Below are 15,792 nucleotides of genomic sequence, written 5' to 3'. Positions count from 1 at the left end.
TTGTTGCTTGTAGCAACAAAGCTTTGCAAACCACGAATTTGCCAGCCCAGACACAACAAAAGTTTACTCACTTGCTGTTATTCATGATCATGATGTGGATAATAAGTGAATGATATTTAACTTACCTATCCAAAAAAAAAAGTTACTTGGCCCAAGGAATAGAACTGTGGAAGGCTGATGTAGTGTAGTTTTAAATTTAACTTAAAAAAGCACTGCTGAAATAAATGTGACAACTTCTCACTCCTCAGAGACATGATGTGTCTTATTCAGATTTGTACAGAATATGCTGATGAAATTTCAAGGCTGTTATTTGGCATCAGCGAGATACAAATTAAGTGGTTTTGTCACATGTCTAAAAATATATTAAATAGTTTATCTAATTTCAAGGACTGAAGATGATGAGTTTTGGCACACAACTATATTCTGAGGCTCAAATATGTGGCAGCAATAAATGTCAGCATACATTTCAAACTATACTTATTTAGAACGTGCCCTGGGCTGGAACATTAGTAACCTCAATACTCAATGGTATTTTTAGGCATTTTGTGATTTATACCTACATTAGGCACTATTTTCTACATAACTTTAGGCTACTATCTGGTAAGTGTCCAATAAGCATATAAGTGAAAATGAGTGTCCTTCAAGTACTAACATTTTCAGAAACATGGTTAAAACTGTTCAAAAAATGAACAGAATTAAAAGTTAGTTAATGAAGCCCTTGTAACTACAAAAATAATAGTGTACAACTTAACCACATCAACAAAAAGCCGCATTTCATAAGGTCTTGGAAAATTCAAAGGAATAATTCTCTTAGCCTTGGAAGATTACTGAAACCACTTCTACATCTTTAGAAAAAAATTAAAAAAAAGATAACTTGGGCTTTCTGAACACACTTTAGTTCCTCTCTCTTTAAAATATCAAAGAACAGAGAATATACCCTCCTGCCTCCTACCTCCACTCAAAAATTAATAGTAGCTCTATGCAGCCTACCTTAACTTCCTTGAGAAAATCTTTTTAGGCTCTCAATAGGAAACACTTCAGTGTGAAAGCTAGCAACACAGCTCTCATTTGTGGGGCACCACCTTTGGAACTTGCTGCTTCTTGACAGTCCAAGAAAGCCCTGGACTGGGTGGTATCTGGGCATGTCCTAAGACGTTTATTTAGCGTTTGGTTAAGTTTTGACTTTCTTTTTGCTGCATTTTGTATTTTAAACAGCAGATATAACTCAGCATTATACATAGATTTCTCACATGTAGTCCTTACTCAGGCAAAATACTCTTAAAATAATGTAGGATTAGACCATACGCTTTTCTTTGGTGGGGAGGCGGTTGGGGGGGGGAGGGTTGTGTGTGTGTTTTTTGATGCTAGCCCTCACATACGAGAGTTATTTACACACAACACATATGAATATAGACAGGATTTTGAATAAACAAATCACATATACCCATATACATTTAACTACCATTAGACAGCCAAACAATGTAACTGGCTGAAAGACCTAAGCCAGTTGAGTGCTATTAACCAACTATTTAGTAGTTGCATCAGACAGGGTTCATATAGGATACTGAGCTCAAACACAGACGCTGCAGCAATTTTGGGGCAAAGTTGTGATTTAATCTTAATGCAGCACTAAGTGCTACATGTTTCTTTGCTCTTCTGTTGCATCTGTAGGACCAACCATCAAACTGCAAATAGGGGGAAAAGGCAGATATTGAACTGCTAGGGAGGTTGACTGGATAATCCACTAAATCTTGTGCATTTCTAGCTTCTAGAATTCTGTCCTATAAACAGCACACTACATAAGTGCCACCAATCTTCACCCTACACAAGTCTGTGTCATCTTCAGTGAACAAAAGAAAAAGACGACTACTCAGACTGACCCAATTTTATACAAAGTGATCAAGTAGGGCAGGAAGTTAAAAACAGACAACAGAAATCCCCCAGACTCAAACAGACTCCTGAATAAGAGACCCCTCAGGATTGCAAGAGAATTCTTTCTTATAAGGAAAAATATCCAAAAGATAACTTCCAATAAGTTTTAGTATCTTGGAAGTTTGTTCCTGAAGTCAATGTTCTTATAACAAGTGCTGATAACGCTTTTGGACACCTGGAGGCACCAGGAGATTAATTCACTAATGTTTTGAGAAACAACATTTTAAAAAATGGTACAAGACACAGAAACCATACAAATTTCACTTTATTACAAATCAGCTAAGTCCTGAAATTGGCAGAGGTTGAGCCAAATGACCATACAAGTTAAAATATGGAAGCTTTACCACAGCATGAGACTTGAATTTTCAGCCCTTTGGTTGTAAAGTGACTTCCAGTGGATAACTACACTCAATCATTCTATATCCCACTGCTACTTTTTCAACCTGTGGGCAATAGTTTTCCCCACTATAAACTTCAACTCCAATCTCTCTCTCTCTCTCTCTCACACACACACACACACACACACACTTGCAGAAACAATGGGATATATATAGGTACCTTGTTCAAACTAAAAACCTGGCTTCATCATCACAGGGACCTGAAACACAAAAAATGAAATCTGTTCCTCTCAAACTGAGATCGCAAACCTACATTCCTTGGGCACCTTAAACTCTCAAAGAAAGCAGTAGGAGTTTTCGGTGAGCACAGAATACAGGACTAGGCTCCTACTAAATTTACTGCACTGAGTAAATTGGGGTAAAAGTGCATCTCCTTCACTTCCTGCCCTGCACAATGGTGGGGAAGAAAGCAGATAGAAAGCGGTCCCATTTGTAAATAAATCCCTTACTAGCTCTATTGAAACACTTTTATAATTCTTCAGGCCTTCTTGACATAGTTAAATAAAGACACATCTTTCTTAATGCAGGGGGAGGGCTAGCTCAGTGGTTTGAGCGGCCTGCTAAACCCAGGGTTGAGAGTTAAATCCTTGAGGGGGCCATTTAGGGATCTGGGGCAAAAATCTGTCTGGGGATTGGTCCTGCTTCGAGCAGGGGGTTGGACTAGATGACCTCCTGAGGTCCCTTCCAACCCTGACATTCTATGATTAATTAAGCTCTTAACTTCTGACAATGTTAAGCAATGGTGTGTGTAGTAGTAAGAACTGGACATTAAAAAAAAGCACATTTGGTAAGGATTTCCTATCTTCTCTTTACAGCATATGTGCACACACATGCACGCATGCACACACACACACCTTCCAGCCTCTCACCTCTGCTTCAAAATGGTGCAATGCACCTTGCCTTCATTTCTCTGGAAAAAAAATCTTAATCTTCACAGGGAAGACTTCAAAGTGTCATTCATTCTTTTGCCTGAAAATGTTATTAATGACCTTCATAATGACAATAAAAGTCCATTGATTCTGGCTGTTAACCCTGTACAAAGCTTTAATATTACTACTGTTCACATACAAAAAGGGACCCTCCAGTACAAACAATTTTGGCTAACGTCAGGGCTGTTTACACAAAAACTTAGGTCAGTTTCACTACATTGGTTGGGGAGTAAAAAATCCATGCCCTTGAGTGGCACTGTTAAGCCAACCTAAGTCCCTGCGTTCACACTGCTAGGTCGACCTACCTACTGCCTCTTGGAGAGGTGAATTATCTACACTGACAGAAGAACGCCTCCCAACAGTGTAGAAAGCCTCTGCACTGAAGCAGGGCAGCTGTTCTCCTGTAGTGTTTTAAGTGTATACAAGCCTTTAGTGTAGCGCCCCTGACCTTATCACCTTCTCTGATTTGAAACTAGCATGGATGCAACCCAGAATTAGCACTAATACAACCCAGAAGTCGAAGTTGAATAGGCTTTGTCTGCAAACAGAAGACATTATTTCTACGTGTGATTAATTTAAATTCAAAATATGTATTTTGAGTAGACAGTATCTGAAGACCATGCTAATCACAGACCTTTTATTCTTGACTCTTGGTAAAGTTTAATTCCAGCATGCATGCCTTTATTGTCAGTTATTAACATCACAAAACAGTAATTCTTTTTTAAGATCCAGAAATAATGTTCTGGCCTGCTTTTCCATCTCCCACACAAAAATAAGCAACAAATGTAACTACTTCAGGCTTTTAGAAAAACACTTCCATGGTCAACAACTGAAGATTAGAAAGAAGATAAAGAGCATCAGAATGGGAATATTGAATCTGTGTCATGCAGTTCACTCATGACAATGCAACGACTGTAATGCCAGGGAGATTTAGAATCTTTAGGTATGGGTGGGAAAGAGAGAAGGACTGCGATGTAATTTGGATCGTTGAAAATGATTTCTAATTTAGATCTACAGCCTATTCGTGCCAACCTCAATGTTCCCAGACATCGGAAGTAACTTCATTTTTCAACTTGGATGTTTTTTTCCAGTTCAACGTGGTATAAACAAACTTTGTCCTTCATCCTCTAAACTCGGAGCAGCAGTATTTCAAGGTCACTCTTCCTAGCGAAGGAAGGCCTTGCTACAGCAACTTTCACTGCAGCACCATTTCGACTGCAAGAGCCATAAATAAATATGGAATACAAGTCTTTTATTCCGTTTGCCATGCAAATCCTTTACACTGAAAAACTTCTAAGTTAAGCACTCTCTCATTCTCGGTTTCCATGGCTGTCCTTTGCAGGACTACAGATCCTGTAATACTGTTCTACTGCAGGAACATTCCAGTGACCTTCAGTCCTTATTTGCAAATAAAAAGGAAAACAAAGGGCTGCTTATACTTGTCAAGTGTTCTGTTGATGTTTGTACAAGAGATACAAGGCTTCATTACTTCCAAGAACTGAACTGTTACAGATTAGCAACCTATGTGCTAATGTTAGGCTTCATATCCTCTAACCTAAAAATGTGGCATTATCTGCAAGGGCAACAGAAAGTGCTGCACTTACTAAGACTTTCACATTCTGATAATAGTAAGAGTACTACAATTTTAAGAAGGCTATATATGAAGTGACATATTTTGTAGCACATGCTATCTAAAGAGTTACGCTAGTGGTCTTCATAAAGGATGCGATTTAAAGGATTAATGTATCTCCTTTTCAGTCAGGCTCTGAAAACATTATGAATAACCTGCAGTGAGAATGAAGACAGCAAAATTTTACCCATCATTATGCAGCCATTTTAAAGAAACAGTACTATACGTGATATACAGGGGGAAAGTTATGAAAGAATTTAACTTTATGATTCAGGGCCCTGAATATGAAATCCTACTGGACAGTAAAGCATATTTGTATACAAATTCATAACAGTGTCACTGGTGCTCTTTGTACCTTTAAAGTAAAAGGAAAGGTGGAGAAAAAAAATCACTCAATATTATATTTTCTTCTTCTATGAAAGCTTCAGTGCACTTGAACAAAGAAAAATTATTCTGAAAAATAGTTCAAGCTTTGAATCTTCATATTCGTTGTTCAGAATAAGTATTTTATCACTGTACTTCTTTGAAAATTAATAGTTTCTTCATTCATCTTCCCTTATCTCTACTAAACTAGCAAAATACAGTTGAAGGGCATGCAGAATCCAAACAGAACAAGGTACAGTAGGTGCAATGTAAGGTATGCAAGGAATGTAAAGTGGCCATTTTCTGAGACAGTTCAACTTATCTCCTCTCCTTAAAGCTAGACTATTTCTGTGATTTCCACATAAAACAAAAATTAAACTTACCAGGAATTGCATTAATTTTACAAGCAGTTAATTATCCCTCTTCAGACAGGGAGAAGCAAGTCACTCCTATCCATCCCCCACCAAAAAGGAAGAGGAAACAAAGGCAGCAAGAGATGCAGAGAAATGGTTCTGGAATGTCCAATGCAGTTCATAACTGAACAGCTGCCCTCCCAGCAAACTATTCGCCATTTTTCTTTGTCTTTCAGCTGACCCCTGCCTCACTGAAAAACTCCCGAGTCGCCAATGAAACACTGTGAAGCCTCCTTCCACTTTAACAGTCAAAGGCATTCAATCTAGCATGCTATTTGACACCAAATCTTGCCTCCGCTGCTGTCTTATTGGTTAAGCTCCTTTATCTGTTAAGCTCACAAAGTCTGGATTGGCTGCTCTTGTCATCACTAACCTCCATTGTACACTTCCTGTTTTAAAGTTACCTTGAGATGCAGAACAGGGGTCAGACACAGACTTCAAACTAGAAGGAAACTTACATAAGGAAATATTTAGTAAATATACATAATACAAAAACTGACAAGATATTTGACAAAATCTTGCATGTCTGACAGATTTCCTGACACTAACAGAGTCATACTATTTCCCACCCCAAGGATTTCTTATTGGCTATCTGAGGTCCATTAAAAAAAATTAAGATAATTTAGGGGCTTTTGATTGGCCAGATTGGTCCTGTATTGATGTTACACAGACAACCTTATAGCAGTTAATCTGAGAAAACAGCACACACTGGAAAGTTACTGTGTGAAAACAATATAGGCTTTTCTTTATTATATAAGGCAGGAAAAGCAAGCCTAAAACAATTAGACTAACTTTAACTTTAATGTAGCAGAACTGAAGTAATCTATTTGAGCCCTAGTCTTAATTATTTGCACAAAGACCTTTTATAGTTTTCCAAAACAGGTCAGTCATTCTAAGTAATTCTAGTTAAAAAACCAAAACAAGCTAAGACAACTTTAAGGTTGAACAATTAAGCACTCAAAAAATGAAGTGCCACAGTTACAGGTTGCATGTGAACCCTTAACTTAGTGAATGCAGTAAGATACAAGGCATAAGTACATTATTATAAATTGTACTGTTTAACAAAATGTACACATTTGCAGTTGAATGTACATTCTCTTTTCATCAGCAGTACACAAATGCAACTCAAGAAATGAGGTAGATAGCTGAAGTTAAATTAGATGAATACATAGGTGACATATGCCATTAATGTTCACTGAGAAATACAAATAGTTAAAATACATTTTACTTAATGTGTAGTATGTTACGAACGGTTCACTGGGTATCTTTCATTAGTGATTTTCATGGACTGTGTGGCGCTCACAGGAGTAGCAGCCAGTAGTAGAATGTTACACAGGTAGTATAATTGTAGAAAATTATGTTGTATTTGAAAAAAAATATCAAGTAGAAATATTTGGCTACACATCACAAAATGCCCTATCCCATGAACCTCATGAGGATCACAGTAGGAAGCACTTCTTCACTTACTAGATGTCAGTAGGAAAGAACCACTTTGAGTCTCAGGAGCCGTGCTGATTTTTCCTCCAAGGCATGCGTACCTTATGCTGCCTCATGAACTTTACTGTTTCACGTGGGGAAAGGTTCCATGGTACCTAATCCACTGTTGACCTTACAAAACACTTCATAAATGAAGCAAGTATGCCAACAGAGCCCCGTACCTACCTACTCTAATTATTTCACTCTGCAGGTGTTAGCTCTGCACACATGTACAGCATGATCTTCATTAGCTTTGAGTTTATGAACTTGGCACAATTAAAATGTTCTGTGCTAGCTCAGTACTCAATTTTCAAAGTCTGTTCAGGCAACCAAATCAAGATCCTTTTCCAATCGAACGCTTAAAAAAGGTAGGTGTCAGTGAAGGCTATTTCCATGCCATATTTCAAGAGTCTAACATCAGTCATTTTTGATGTTCAAACAAAGGTTCTAAGTATTGTTTCTACAACAGGCTCCCCTGCTCTCAAACATCTAAACTATTTTTGCTCTTAACCCCACCCCCTACACACTCTCCCAAAAAAACCACACCTCTCTAAAATAAAATCATCACCACTTTCAGGCAGAGAAGAAGCCTGGAAAACTTTAGAAAATTTACAACAACTGAGAGTTTAAAAGTAACTGAAAACATGTGCCTAAAATGGAAATAAACCTTTATGCAATTAAGCCACAGAAGCTGCTATATTTCAAGATCTATGTTCATATGACAACTGGTCTAATCCAAAACCCACTGAAGTCCATAGAAAGACTCCCACTGACAGCAGTGGGCTCTGGATCAGGCCCAAGATTTATAATAATGGACTAAACACAGAATGTTCTCATACATATACTGAAGCAGGAATGTATTTTGTCCTTTGGATAGGGGATTAACAACATCTAAAGAAGCAATGTATTTGTAATTTTTATACCAGGTTTCAAAGAAATTGTATCCCAAAATGCTTTACACACTTACAATAAGTGTTAATTTATCTTTCCCTCTACTATTCTATGTTAAGAAGCGTAAAACAGAGACGGTACTAAAAGATTAAGTTAGACCCAAACAGCTGATAGAAATAAATGCATTTCAGAAAATATCTACCCTAGTGGCATATGAAATATTTAGTAAAAAAGTTCAATCTTCATAATATTGTTCTTAAAAATCTCTAAAAATCTAGTAATGCTTAGATTAACTAACTGTAGCACTACATAGTCTAAGGGCCTTATTCTGATCTGCTGGACAGATTGTACATGCTTTATTCTTATCATGAAATCAAGGGGAGTAAAAGCAATACTGAGCACTTTCGAAAAATCCCACCTGAAAGCCAATAAGGGATGAAGATTCTGGAAGACAGCAAGTAAGTTGCACATTTCCACCTCTGACTGATTATATGGCTTATTAGTTATCTTGGCTACTGAAAGTTATCATTGCATGCTTACAGATAAGAGTTGTTTTTTCAAAAGTGACACAATCTACTACAAGGTATTCACATATACTATTAAAAAAAACAACAGATAGTGGCACTAAAGAGACTAATAGATAAAAATTTCTGATCTCAAGTGCATAGAATCAAAAGGTAGATGAATCATGACATTCTGATGGCCTATAAAGCTGGGAAGCTTGATCATTGTAAAGAACTTAAATTTACAGCACACACAACATTTTCCTTTCTAAATTTAATGGCAATACAGAGTTCCGAATGAACAGGTATTAGGAATTAAAATTATTTATTCTGTGCCTCAGACACAGAAATTGAACAAGCTCCCAACATTGCCCTCCCAATGTTTAACTGGAAGGACCACCTTTAACTAATGTTCTGTCTCTGTCCGTGTTTGGCTTTACAACCAAGACTGACATGGAAGTGGCTTCTGTGATGTGGCAACTGTCCTCAGGTACCTGAATTGATGCTTCCAGGCAACTGCACATGGATGACCATTAGATGGTGCTGATGCTCCCTCTTAGTCATTAACTGTTTGATATGGATTTGAATCAGCAACCTAGAGATGAAAAGCTCCATATCCAATTATCAGAGCCCCTCAGTATTCTAGTCCCTCCCAACTGTTTAACGTCAAACAGGTGGCTCACAGGCATAAAAACTGTACAACAGAACAGAACTAATTCCGACACGTGTTGGACAAAGGATGAGATAAAATAACTGTTAACAAGAATCTGAAGGGTTACCAAAGAGGGAAACAACAAGGAGTCCGGTGGCACCTTAAAGACTAAGATTTATTAGGGCATAAAGCTTTCATGGGTAAAAAAACCCACTTTTTCAGATGCAAGGAGGGAAAGGAATTGTTTAGAATTAGAGGGTATCCACATGAATTTTGCCCCAAATTTCCCATGGTTGGTCCCAATCATTCAGCACAACAGGTGGGAGTGTAAGCGCAAAGATGGCTCCAGGCACCTGCCAGCATTTAAACAGTGTTGTCTAACCCTCTCTTACAGGTCCACACGGCACAGCATTTAAAACACCAGCTACTGCCAGTGCCTTGTCTACACCATGGGTGATGGCAACTGTAAGAAATTTGGCACAAACAAGCCTAGTATAGTAAAAGCATTAAGAGTCATACCAAGATGTTACATAGCATGGGAAAAATATTGGCAGAGAATGTTACTAAGAACTGAACATAATATTTCAGCAGCAGTTGCACCAGTGACAAAAACAGTAGTAAAATAATGTCTCTACTCCTATTTGAGATTCCCCTATTTATGTAGTCGTGGGTTGAATTAGCCCATTTAGCCACAGCCTCATGCTGGGAGCCCATGTTCAGCTGATTATCTATGATCCCCAAATCTTTTTGAGAGTTACTGCTTTCCAGGATAGAGTGCCCCACTATGTAACTATGGCCTACATTCTTTGTTATGAAATGTATACATTCACATTTAGCCATATTAAAATGCATAATATTTACTTGAGCCCAGATTATCAAGCGATCTAGATTGCTGTGTGTCAGTGACCTGTCCTATTCATTACAGAATCATAGAACCATAGGGTTAGAAGGGACCACAAGGGTCATGTAGTCTAACCCCCAGTCAAGATGCAGGATTTTTTGTGTCTAAACTCTCCAAGACAGATGGCTCCAGCCTCCTTTTGAAAACCTCCAGTCAAGGAGCTTCCAAGACTTCCCTAGGCAGAAGCAGTTGACAGAGGCGGCTCTAGACATTTCGCCGCCCCAAGCACGACGGCATGCCGCGGGGGGCGCTCTGCCAGTCGCTGGTTCCACGGCTCTGGTGGACCTCCCGCAGGCGTGCCTGCGGAGGGTGCGCTGGTCCCGCGGCTCCACCGAAGCCGCAGGACCAGCAGACCCTCTGCAGGCACGCCTGCGGGAGATCCACCAGAGCCACGGGACCGGCGGACCCTCCACAGGCAAGCCGCCAAAGGCAGCCTGCCTGCCACCCTCCCGGCGACCGGCAGAGCGCCCCCCGCAGCTTGCTGCCCCAATCACGCGCTTGGCATGCTGGGGCCTGAAGCCGCCCCTGGCAGTTGAGTCTATTTACCACTCCCTATATTTGCATCATCTGCAATCCTTATCACTGATTATTGTATTACTTCTTCCAGGTCATTAATAAAAGTGTCATCAGCCTAGGGCCAAGAACCAATCCCTGCAGGATCCTAGTTGAAACACACCCATTCTATTATGATTCCCCATTTAGTTACAATTTGAGAGAGTTATCACTTAATCCATATAACGTATGCCATCTTTTATCATTCTACTTTTACAATCAAAACGTCATACAGCACCAAGTCCAGTGAACTATAGAAGTCTAAGTATATTACATCAACACTATTACATTTATCAACCAAACTTGTAATCTCATCAAAAAATATAAAGTTAATTTGACAGGATCTATTTTCCATAAACCATACTGAATGGCATTAATTACATTATTCTCCTTTAATTTTTTACTGAGTCCCATATCAACCACTTGATTATCTTGTACAGGACTGATGTCAGACCAGTAGGCCTATAATTACCTGCGTCATCTCATTTACTCTTTTTAAATATTAGCATAAACATTAGCTTCATTCTAGTCTTCTGGAATTTTCCTAGTGTTCAAAGACTTATTGAAAAATCAATATTAATGGTCCTGCAAGCTCCTGTGCTAGCTCTTTAAAAACTCTTGGATACAAGTTATCTAGACTAGCTGATTTTAAAATGTCTACTTTAATAGCTGCTGTTTAACATCCTTCCAAGATACTAGTGGAATGGAAAGAGTTAGGATATAATGTCCTCTCCTCCCCCATACAAAACAGAAATATTTATTGAACTCTTCTGTCTTTTCTGTATTATTGATAATTCGACCATTTCCATCAAGTAAAGAACCAATACCATTATCAGGATTATTTTGTTCCTAATATACTTTAAAAACTCCTCCTTATCGGCCATAACTGCTGGCCACAGATTTCTCCTTGTGTTCCTTTGCTTCCTTTGTCTATTTCCTACCATATGTAGTTTCTGATTTATTTTCATTCTATCAACTTCCCCTTTCTTCCATTTATCTCGATTTTTTTTTAAATACATACACTTGCCTTAATTTCCCCTTAAACCAGGTCAGTTTTTTAACCAATACAGTTTTCTTCCTTGATTGTGGGATTACAGATTTTTAGGCATCTAATAAAGTGCTCTTAAACAATTCCCAATTATCATTCACATTTTTGTGATTAAATTCTTTCATCTGATTTGGCTCATAATTTTTTTCAGCTTTCTGAAGTAGCCCTTTTAAAGCACCAAGTGTGTATATATCACTACTCTGGACTTGATTCTGTTTGCACACTAAAAATGTGATCCAGTCGTGACCAATTGTACTTAATTTATTCATATTTAATTCTGTGATAATGTCCTCTTTATCTGTCAAGAGAAATGTAGAGTTTCCCCCATGCTGGATGCAACGAATTTTGAGTTAGGAAATGGTCATCTTTCTTATAGTAAGATCAGAACTGCCCAAGTGACTAATTCAGTCTAACTGGGCAAGTGGATACAACTTGCTATAAAGTTTTGACCATCCCTACTTTTATAGAATAAAAAAAAATGCAGATTTGATTCTGCACTGTGGTCTTCTGTCCAGATTTTGTACTTTAAAGGCATGTGAATACGAGAAGAATGAGCTTTACTTAAAAAAGCTTAAATATACATATTAAAAAGAAGCTTCTTTAAACAAGGTGTGCCAACAAGTCAACAGAATACCTGCCAAATATACTTACTTCACAACATAAAACTATTTCCCCCTCAGTTTATATAAGCACTCTGCACTGATTGTGCTTAGTATAAAAATGAGATCTGAGCAAGAATGGAAAAAAACAAAAAACAAAACCAACCTGTTGCCCAGTCTTCACTTTTGGTAGACAGATGAAAAATAGTTAAATAGCATCAAAAGTTTTAATCTGACCTCAATTGTGTCATCTTAGTATTTTGTGCAAACATTACAAGTTATTGGCGATAACTTATCTGAGTGACTTTAGCAGGCATCATATTTGGTGGTACATGTTTATAGTGTGACCTGTTACTGTGAACAGACGGAAACAATGTGATATTTTAAATACTTTATTTTAACTTGGACTTTAAATATCCCCTGCATAAACAGTATTTACAATGATGATTTTGCATTCATAGAGTACTCTCTTTGCTAGTATCTCAGCACACTTTACAAAGATTAAATACGCACAACTCTCTGAAATAGGCAAGAATACTACACATTTTATAGAGGAGGAAAGAGTAGGACAGATTAAACAATTTGCTCGGGGTCAGCCAGCCAGTCAGTTGGAATAGATTCTAGTGGTCCTGATTCTTTGTCCCCTATACAACTACTAAATAACAATCCTACTCTGCTGTGTAGGCGTTTCCAGGGTCAGTCCCAAACTAAAATACTTTCCAGTTTACTCGATCAAGAATTTTGTGTCCACTCTGAATGGCATTTAAACTCATTCATTCCAGTGTTCAGTAGGAATAAAGAGCTCTAGCTAAAAGCAAATTCATTAACATTTGAGTGAAAAAGTTGTGATTCATAGTGAAAAGTGAACCCAAACAAGTTATGTTAGAATATATTAGGTCAGGAAGAAGTGAAGAGCTATACACTAGGTTATTTTGTTTGTGGCCAATATAAAAAAAGTTAACTATGTCTTGCATGCTGCCATGTCCTTTGCTCTGCACCACAATTCCTAACAGTTATCACACTGACATGAAATGATACTTTCAATCCAACTGCACAGACTCTGGCAACTAATAAGGGTACTTACAAGGGCTTATTCACAGAGATTCTACAATAGACTGGAGCTCTCAATACCAGGAGTTTCTTCTTGAAATCTTATATGGGACACTGGGCTTAGTCAGAAATAAAAAACATGATGATCATTTGCTTCTGAACAATACACCATTAAGGCACTACACTGGGAGTCAAGAGTTCCGAGTTCTAATCCCAGCTCTGAGTGACATGCTGTAAAACCTCAGGAGGAAAGAAGGTCTAGCAAATAGGCCTCTGGACTAAGATTTAAGGCACCCGAGTTCAGCCACGTACATCCTGTGTGACCTCAGGCAAATTATTAAAATCTATCGGTGCCTCAGTTTCCAAATCTGTAAAACAGGAATAGTACTTTCCTTCCTGACACGGGTAATGCAATGATAAAACCTATTAATGACTATGGGATGCTCAGATATCACAGCGATAAGGGCTACATAACTTTCTAGACAGAATTGGGAGAGTGACTATATAACGGGAATGACTAACACCTACTTACTTCACAGAATGGATTTCAAGCCTATTTACTATGTTGTTTAATACAGACTAACACGGCTACCCCCAATGCTGTTTAATGTTTTCATTTATCTCAGTTTTAGAAATTAAAGTAAAAGTAGTCAGTTTAACTTGTTTATAGTTATTGTCACTTTCAAAGTTCTTCGTGCTGTCATATTTGGGTTTCAATCACCACATGGGAATGTGTTTAAAAATCTATTGCTTTAATTTGATGATTTCTCACTGTGAAGACATTTTTAGTGGTTTTAGTTGTTTTAAGAGTTTCCTCTCCCCTTGCACCCCCCATTAAGGTTAAAATATTGGGTCAAACTTTGAAAAAGAGAAAAGCTTTTGAGATCCTCAGATGAAAGATGCCATAGATGGGCAAAATAATTTGGTTAATATTTTATGGTTGGATATCATCCCCTATTGGAAGTCGATCCTTGCTCAACTTTAGAAAAACTGGGATATTATGGGAATGTATTTCAGATGCAAAGTTTAATAACTTGAGGTTTTGCATGACAATCCTGGAAGACATTCAATACTCATCACTCATTGTCACAGGAGGTAAAGCAAACTTCGCTTAGAAGCCCTCCCCTCAACCTAACAGCTGGATTCAGCGAGTAAGCGGTAGTTAAGTGATAACAAGAAAGCACCCGACCTTTTCCATATCTCACACATTTGCTGTACAAGAAGCACTATACACTATTGTGTAGGGATCTGCTCACACTCACTGGAAAAGAAGGAGGAAGTGCTTTACAAACAACGTTATTACTTCAGTATGTGTGGTGCTGATCCTCACCCCCAAGGGGACACAGGACTACCCCTGCTCCACTCATTTGAGTTGCCTGGCTGTGCTGCCTCAAAGGGTTCATTTCACCCCTTTATTCAAACCTGCTTAGCTTAAACCTCCAGCCCACCACGTGCTCCCTTAACAACACGGAACGTTCCCCTTGACCTTCTTGCCACCCGGGGCATCCAGCCCCACTAGCACGGACCCTTTTCCAACACGCCCCTTGCTCCCTTCCCCAGCCAGCCAGGCCACCGTACCACCCCCCCCCCCACCCCGCTCCCGCCCTTCCCCCACCCCGTCAGCGCGAGAGGGAAAAGGGGGTGCTCCACTTTCCTGTCCTCTCCCCGGTCCGCTCTCCCACAGCCAATCATCACGAAGTCCTCACTGCCCGCCTCCGCGCCACCAGCCAATCGGCGGAGATAAGGCGGCTCGGCCAATGGGAGCGGCGGGTGCTGGTGGAAGAGCCCCCGCGTCGGCCCGCCCCCCTGACCGGATCCCTACCCCCGTCCTTCACTCACCAGCCAAGCCAGCGCCGCGACCTTCACCTCCTCTGCCCGGGGCCCCGAGGGGAGGGGACCCGCTACCGCTCTGCCTCCGGCCCGGCTGAAGGGAGGGGGGGTGACAAAGAACGGAGCGAGCGCGAAGCGGGCGAGAAACAAGATGGCGGCTGCTCCGTGAGGCGGTGGAACGGACGCTCCGCCCCTTTCCCCTCTCGGGCGAAACACTGCGCATGCCCGTGACTTCATTCTGGGCCTCGCGAGGTGTCCGTGGTGGGAGCGGGATGGGGGGGCTCACTCCTCCCGGCAAAGGGGAGGGGCGGTCCCAGGCGGAGGAGGGGCCTGGGGCGGGGCGTCCAGGGAGGTGGCTGAAGAACCCCGGAAGCTGAATAGCACATACGGCTCCTCCGCCGCCCCGGAACCTGCATGGGGCATAACACCCAGAGGGGGCCGGAGCTCTGCACCCTCACAGGCGTGGGGTGGGCGCTAGAAGAGGGAGGCCATGGGAGGGGGCTCCCCGTAGGACAAGGGATCATTGATCTGGATGAGGGGGTAGGAGGAGAACCCGGGAGTCCTGACACCCCTCCTCCCCCCCCAGCTGGGGCATGAGAGGAGAACCCAGGAGTCCTGACACCCC

General features: G+C 40.2%; 1 protein-coding gene across 1 annotated transcript in view; it reads right to left on the bottom strand.

Annotated features, from left to right (window-relative positions):
- The window catches only part of NFYC (nuclear transcription factor Y subunit gamma), a 58,616-nt gene extending 43,267 nt beyond the window's left edge, over positions 1-15,349 (bottom strand). The window contains exon 1 of the mRNA XM_050932449.1: positions 15,177-15,349. The gene's annotated coding sequence lies outside the window, so the exon portion shown is untranslated. The remainder of the gene's footprint in view (positions 1-15,176) is intronic.
- Between the last annotated feature and the right edge of the window lie 443 nt (positions 15,350-15,792).

The sequence above is a fragment of the Gopherus flavomarginatus genome, chromosome 22 (assembly GCF_025201925.1).
Source record: "Gopherus flavomarginatus isolate rGopFla2 chromosome 22, rGopFla2.mat.asm, whole genome shotgun sequence".
NCBI classification, from domain to species: Eukaryota; Metazoa; Chordata; order Testudines; family Testudinidae; genus Gopherus; species Gopherus flavomarginatus.
Note: the sequence above shows the minus strand (reverse complement) of the source record. Positions and strands in the feature narration are given on the sequence as shown.